Genomic DNA, 7,784 nt, shown 5'->3' with positions numbered 1-7,784 from the left:
TGGTAATCACTTCCTTGCTTTCATACTTTTACCATCAAACACACATCCTCATTATAAAGTAGTTCTTGTTTTTTTCAACACTGGGCATTGAACCCAGGGCCTCACACATACTAGGCAAGCACTCTGACACTGAGCTACACCCTCAGCCCTTATTATTTTGTATTTTGAGACAATGTCTCCTAAATTGTCCCCAAGGCCTACTACTTGCAACCCTCTTGCCTCAGCCTCCTGAGTAGCTCGGGCTACAGGCACTTGGCATGAAATCCAGCTCTTGCCTGTTTTTGAACTTCACATATAAATGGGGTCATATGGACACTTTAGAGTCTTGTTTTCTTTACTTGGCACACACTTGAGGCTCATCTATGTTTTTTGCATTTAGTGAACTTCACTTTTTCTTTTATCTTCTTTGTCTTTTTGAGACAGAGTTCCACTATGCAGTTCAGGTTGACTTTGAACTCACTTTGTAATGAGGCCCAAACTCACAACAATCCTCCTGCCTCAGCCTCCCAAGTGCTGGGATTATGGGCATGCACCACCATGGCTGGGCTTTGTTCCCTTTTGTTATCAGAAACACTCTTGTATGATGATCACATTTATCTCTGTTTCACTGTGGTGCAGGACAAGGCTGTCACAAACAAGGCTAAGAACTCCCTGTGCTGCACCTGGTGTGCATGTTATCTACGACACAGCAGGTGGCAGGGCCTCCTCGCTCCAGGTGATGTCCACAGTGACATCCACGCACACTTCTGCGCAGCCACCTAGTAAGCATCTCATTGGCATCTGTTTACTGCTGAGGCCGAGCGTTTTTTCCTAAGTATTTTCACCACTTGCTTTTCTTCTTTTTTGAAAGCACCTGTGCAAGTTCTTTGCCTTTGAAATTTATTGTTATTTTTTTCAACTTGGATGTGTCTCCCCTACAGACTTGTAGTTCTATTTTTTTTTTTTTTTTTTACGGGGGTGGGAATCGAACTCACGACCTTGCACTTGCCAGGCAGGTGCTGTGCCGCTGAGCTCAATACCCCGCCCCCAGACTTGTTCTGTGTCCTGGATCTGAGCCTGTTGTTGGCAGCAAGCTACAAATATCTTCTCTCATTCCTTGTTTTCCTTCTCAAACTCTGGCATCTTCATAAAAGAAAGTTCTTGACCTTAAAGCACTGGAATGTATTGATCTTTTCCTTTAAGATTAGTTCTTCTTATGCCTTTTAAAAAAACCCTTCCTCACCTAATGAACCTTAGAATATTTTATTATCTCTTAAAAGGTTTGTTTCATGTTTCATGTTTAGATCTGAGAGCGGCCTGTGTCTAGATTTATGCCCTTCCCTAGCATCTGTCTTATCCAGTTGACATCTTTTACTCTCAAAAGCATCTGTAGAATTTCCTTAAGCTTTTCTCCTTGGAAGAAAGCGGTACTTCTTTACTAATCTTTCTCTCCCCCCACAAGACACTGGAACCCAGGGCTTTGCCCTAGACTTTTTTTTTTTAAACTTTTGAGATGGTCTTTCTAAATTGCCCAAGTAGGCCTTGAACTTGCGATTCTCCTACCTTAGCCCAGGTACTTGGGATTCCAGCGGTGCGACACTGCTAATCATAATTCTGGCCATTGCAGATGACTGGCTTTTTTTCCTAGTAGTACATGTTTGCAGTGCGTAACCTTTACATTCCTCGTGTGCAGTGGGTACATGTACGAAGCACACCTCAATTCTTTTTCTCATCCCGTTCTCCTTCTTCTCTTTCCTTCCATCTCTTGATTCCATCTCCTCTGAGGAAAATCTATCTCTCTACTTCTATTATTTTTTATTTTGCTCTTTATTTATACTTTGGGTTTCTCATATAAGAGAAGCCATGCAATATTTAAATTTGAGTGTCTGATTTACTTCCCTTAATATTAGGGTCTCAAGGTGCATCCATTATCCTTCAAATGCCTCAAGTTTACTTAGTACTCAACGGTGTTTCAATACCATGTTTTCTTTATCCATTCACGTAGATGGCTGGCCTTTGAAGAGGTTTGGGGAAGCATAATGGAGTGTTGTGAGAGCTCCCACCTGGAGCCCAGGAAAGCAATCCTTGGTGCCCCGCCAGTCTGGGATGCTGTGGGAGGCTCCACACAACACAGACCAGGAAGTGTGTCCTGAGGCCCTGTGGAAGGTAAGTCCTGCCTGCAGCAGCAGTTCGCAGTGTTCCATTTCTCTGCTGGAGAGAGCTCATGGAGTGTGGAATGGAGTAAGTTAATGACACTAAATAAAACTGAGGCAGGAGATTATGATTCTTGTCTGTCTCTGTCTCTCTCTCACTGCAGGATTGTGAGTGATGGCCTCCTAACAGCAAGAGGTTATGGAAGAAATCTTGTCTGCAGAGGGGAAGAAGGCAGAGGATTCTTTCCCTTCAAATGAGATTAGAGAGATGTGTAAAATGTGGGAAATTGTGCAAAATTTTGTAGAAAAGCACTGCCCAAATAAGGTGGTAGCAGTGCAAGCGATGAATTGGTTTAATGACAATGCAGTGTCATAATCCTGCAAAATCCTCAAAAGGAGGTAAAACCAAGTGTCATTAGACAGGTTCCTTGTTAGCTGCATGAAAAGAAAAAGATTGCACTGAGCCAGTAGAGAGCAGTGACTCTGTTAGTGACAGTGAAAGTTGTCCTACGCAGGAACCCTCCCTCTTCTCTCCCTCACACCTGCCACGAAGGTTTTCAAAGGTCAGAGCGGGTGAATTTGTTTATTTTTATTTTTGTATATGTTCTTTGATTATATTAAAGTATTGTAATCACTTTTATATGAATATTTTTGGGTTGTAGAACAAATCATCTGAGTTTCCTTTATTTCTTATGGGGAAACTTGATTTGCCATACAAGTGCTCTGGATTATAAGCATGTTTCCAGAGCAAATTATGCTCACAAGCCAAGGTTTCATGGTACACAGCCGCAGGAGCCGGGTGTGGAAGTGCACGCCTGCAATCCCAGCACTCAGGGAGGCTGAAGGAAGATGATCGCAAGGTGAAACCCAGCCCTGCCAACTTAGTGAGACCCAGTCGCAAAATAAAAAAGGGCTGGGAAATGCAGTTCAGTGGGTTCAATCCCAAAACATATATATTGCCAAAAACAAAATACACACACACAGAGGTTTTTTAAAATTAAGGTATATTTTCAATACATAATTATTACATTCATCTTGGGGAACTGACACATATACATATTCTATCTTAATCATTTTTGCCAGTGCTGGGGATCAAACCCTGGGTCTCCTCGCCCATGCTAGTAAAGTGGCAGGGATAACACAGATTATACTTTGGTTGTGAACACACTGCAATTTTCTCATCATGAGAAGTTCCTCAAACTCCTGTCAGCCACGAGCGGTCATGTGGTGCAGACCAGATCTGAGAAACGCAAGGCCAAGCCCGGCTTCCTAGTGAACACAGACAGCCATTTGTCTCCCGGCACATGAACACCTTCCTGTGAGGATATGAAGGCAAGTTTCATCTTGCTTACCGAGAGTAATTTGTGTTAAAGGAGTTAACCCGGCACGGCCAGTGGCAAGCAGGCCAATCCTGGTGCTCTCTGCGGCTCCTCAGCAGTCCCGCAACCACACAGAAGTTTAGTGAACAGCCGAGGGAGCAGAGTTCTCGGCCTCACCCTCCCCGCTCACCGAGGCAAGCCGGCAGTGGGCGCCTCAGGGACAGAGGCTGTCACCAGTGTACACGAGAAACATGGCTCAAGAAAGGAATCACAGTCAGGTGTCTGTGCTTTGTTCCACTGACTGCAGATTTTATGGAAACCCTCGTACAAATGGCACGTGTTCAGTGCAGTATAAATAGTATCTTCAAGCCAGGCGTGGTGACACATGCCTGAATCTCAGCACTGGGGAGGCTGAGGCGGGAGGATCTCTGTGAGTTCGAGGCTAGCCTGGGGTAGAGAGTGGGTTTAAGACCAGCCTGAATTACAGAGTAGTCCCTGTCTCAAAAAGGAAAAAAAAAGAGCATCTTCAAAGACAGGAGAGTAGTAGTGATAGAATAAACCCACCTGCAGCTCCTGTCAGCAGTCGGAATCATTACCAGGTCAGAGCACAGAATGGCAGTGTCCCAGGGGCTCACCAGCATTAGACTCTACCTCTTCATCTATGCAGCCAAGTTGTGTGTGAAATCAGTAGATGTTTTCAGACTCTGTAGCATCTTCCTAAGTGGACAGTACATCTGTGGACAAAGCATTCCCTGAGGCCGAAGGACTGGAAGCTTCAGTGTCAGGCACAACACAGCAGCCGTCTGAAGAGCCAAGCAAGTCCCTTGAAAAACCCAAACAGGGAAAGAACCACCGTGTCACGTGTGGAAAGGAAGTGTGGCTCTCTGGGTTTCAGTGTCACTGTGGAAATGTTCGCTGTAGTGGACACCATTACTCAGATGTGTACGGTTGCTCCTATAATTACAAAGCTGATACTGCTGAGAAAATCAGGAAAGGGAGCTGGGGATTTAGCTCAGCGGCAAAAGTGCCTGCCTGGCAAGCACAAGGTCGTGAGTTTGATTCCTGGTACCGGAAGACAAACAAAAAAAACAAAAACAAGAAAATCAGGAAAGGACATCTAGTAACTGTTAGCAAAAAGATACAGAAGATGCGAACTCCTGCTGGAGTACAAAACTCCCCGACCATCTATAAACTAAAAATTGACTTGAGGACTTTTTTTTCCCTAGTCACGGGAAATGTACAGCAGTGTATCTTGCACAGACCTGTTAATCATGCATGTCATCAGAGTAGATTTTTGTTGTTGTTGGTTTGAAAATGATCCTGAACATTTATTTCCACTGCAGTTTTGTGGCTGAAGAGACTTAAACTTTACAAGTGTTATCCTTTTGGGATCATTTTAATTTTATTAATGATTGATTGATTGATTTTTGTCTTTTTGAGACAGGGTCTCAGTACGCAATTCAGGCTGGCCTTGAGCTCACTTTGTAGCCCAGGCTGGTCTCGAACTTGCAATGATCCTCCTGCCTCAGCCTCCCAAGTGCTGGGATTACAGGCTTGTACCACCATGCCTGGTAATCATTTTAATTTTAGTTCAGTGCAGAGAGCTTTTATAACACGGAGAAATTTTGAAGGGCTGTGACTTTTCCAGTATTAAACATGCATGTGTTAATCGTGCAATTTATTTTCTCCTTGTGTGTTTATATACAGCTTTTCTCTGGAGCACACTTTTTATTGTATTTTTGAGACAGGGCTTTGCTATGCAGTTCAGGCTGGCCTCAAACTTGCATGGGTCCTCCCAGCCTCAGCCTCCCGAGTGCTGGGATTACAAGTGTGCGCCACCCGCCTGGCACAAGTTCTCTTTTGATGGTGCCTTTTCAGGCACAACTAGTTATTAGTAACTGAATGTATTTTCATCATTATGGCCGTGTCTATTTTCTCATTAACAGAGGTTATACACATGTTAATACAGTTTCTTTGTGTCCACTATTTATGCCTGAACCATCTGTCACAGCAGAGTGTGTGCTGATGAAGTTCTAAGTTTATTTTATTCATTTCTCTTTTCTTCAGCAAGGAGGTGCGTGCCGTATTTCACCGCTGACTGCGGGTTTCTTTCAGACCCCATCCACTGGCCTATGCATACAACATGGAGAACAGCCTGAAGTAATTGTGCTGTATTTATCCACCAGTCTTTGAGGAGATAAAAAGGAAAGCTAAGATTAAAAAAAAAAAAACAAATTAACCAGGCTTTGCTTCCTCCCCTCCTGACCCTGGTATTTCACCACTGACCTTGTCAGCGGTCCTGCTCTTTGCCGATGTGAAGAAGCACCAGCACTAACAAAGACCTCAACGCGCAGGAAGCATTGGCAGATGTCTGTCAAATGAATGCTCGATTTGCCTCGTTTGCGTGACTTTCCATAATCGGGCAGGACTTTCTTAGGCATGAGTGATTATCCTTAACTTCCAGTTTGGTCCATGTTTTTTCTATATTTAGGCTACAGAGGTTTTGTGGTTTCAGTCTCTGGTATTACTTTTGTCTTAAGAGATAAAACATCACATCTTCCCTGCAGAATACTGTTGACTGCGTTTAAATATAAGAATTTAGACCTGAATGTAAACTTTTTTTTTTTTTTGGTACCGGGAATTGAACTCAGGACCTTGAGCTTGCCAGGCAGGCACTTATGCCACTGAGCTATATCCCCAGCGCAAATTTATACCTGTTAACAACAGGTAACTGAATTTTTTTTTTTTTTTTTTTTTTTTTTTAGGTACAGGGAATCAAACTCAGGACCTTGCACTTGCCAAGCAGATGCTTGTGCCACTGAGCTATATCCCCATCCCTGCATGTAAACTTCAAACTACTTTTTTTTTTTTTTTTGAGACAAGATTTCACTACTTAGTTCAGGCTGGGCTTGAACTCAGTAGGTAGTCCAGGTTGACCTCAAGCTCTAAAACTCTTGGTGATCTTCCTGTCTCAGCCTCCTGAGTGCTGGCATTACAGGCAGGTGCTATCACACCTGGACAACTACACTTTTCAGGGAATAATTTCTGTGAACTTTCCTTTGCTGGGTGTGGAGGGGACACCACGTTTTTATTTGCTTCACTTACCATGTTAATTGTCACAGGGGAAAAAGAAAATGCTGAGCTTGATTTAATTAGCAGAGTCCAAAGAGCTGGGTACAGCCAGGGTCAGCCAGGGAGCTGGGTGCTCCTGGTCTGCGTGGGGACGAAGGGTAGAGGAAGTCAAGGAAAAGGGCTGGCCAGGGTCCATCTTGGGAGGCTCAAGCTCGCTGCCAGACACTTGACTCATTGGCTGGACAAAGGTGGAAGGACCATGAGCAAGTGTAAGTGAAAATGGCACACGAGGACCGCTTGTGATTAGTTTACTCCACAGAGGAGGCGCACATCTAACCACACTTAGCCAACGTGCTGTCCGAAAGGGCTCCGAAGCCACCCAACCACCTCCACCTCCAGTCCAGCTGCTGCATGGACAGCCTCCCTGTGGGCGAGATCAAAGAGGCTTCTGGAAGCGGGATGTGTTACCCATGTTTAGGTCCGGAGGAGGTCATTTCCAGGTATCTGGGGTCCCGAACAAGAATTGGACAAGACACACAGAAGAGACAGTGAAGATTTGCATTAATTGAAGGTGGGAAAGAAGCCATGCAGAGTGAGAGCGGGGTGTGGAAAGGCTCACAGTGCCCAGGAGGAACAACGGCCCAGCTTCCCTGGATCTCCAGACGGCTTCGCCCTCATGCAAAGGCATTTGGGACAGCCGTCCTATCACCTTGCCGGACATCAGACTTAAGCTATCCTGTCAAAGGCCGGCTTGGTTTCATGACAGATGTAAATGAAGCATCAAAATAGCACTTTTCTGATTGGTCCCACCTGGGTTCAGGGCTGCATCCTCATTCGGGAGTCTGTGTTCTGCGCATGTGCCCTGCGTCCTCGTGACTGACGGGCGTTTTTCATGGTTGGTTAACTGCTTTTCTCTGCCCTCAGCTCCCGCCTCTCTGGGACACGGCCAAAGGAGTCACATGCACTGCCGCTGGAGGAGAGGGACAAAGTGGACAGTAGAGCACATAGGGATAGACCACTTCTGCTAATCTCTGCCCTTTTGGCTGAGGCCCTTCCAACATTTTTTACCACATATCTGACTGGTTATCTGGGGACGGGGAGGGCATTCATTCTTTTCATATAAATTATGAGTGAAGCAATTATTACACCCAGGAAATTCCAACATGAATTTAAAATGTCAGTTGTTCAAGGAGTGGTCAAGGAGACAGGCAGGAAAACAGATCAGAGTGGAGAAAAAACAAAACAGGAGAGGATCCAAACA

General features: G+C 44.8%; 1 pseudogene; it reads left to right on the top strand.

Annotated features, from left to right (window-relative positions):
* The first annotated feature begins 2,085 nt into the window (after nucleotides 1–2,085).
* On the top strand, nucleotides 2,086–7,490 carry LOC106149994 (annotated as a pseudogene).
* Nucleotides 7,491–7,784: the final 294 nt, after the last annotated feature.

Source organism: Chinchilla lanigera, unplaced genomic scaffold (assembly GCF_000276665.1).
Source record: "Chinchilla lanigera isolate Chin_1 unplaced genomic scaffold, ChiLan1.0 scaffold00059, whole genome shotgun sequence".
NCBI lineage: Eukaryota > Metazoa > Chordata > Mammalia > Rodentia > Chinchillidae > Chinchilla > Chinchilla lanigera.
This window is presented reverse-complemented; position numbering and strand designations above follow the sequence as displayed.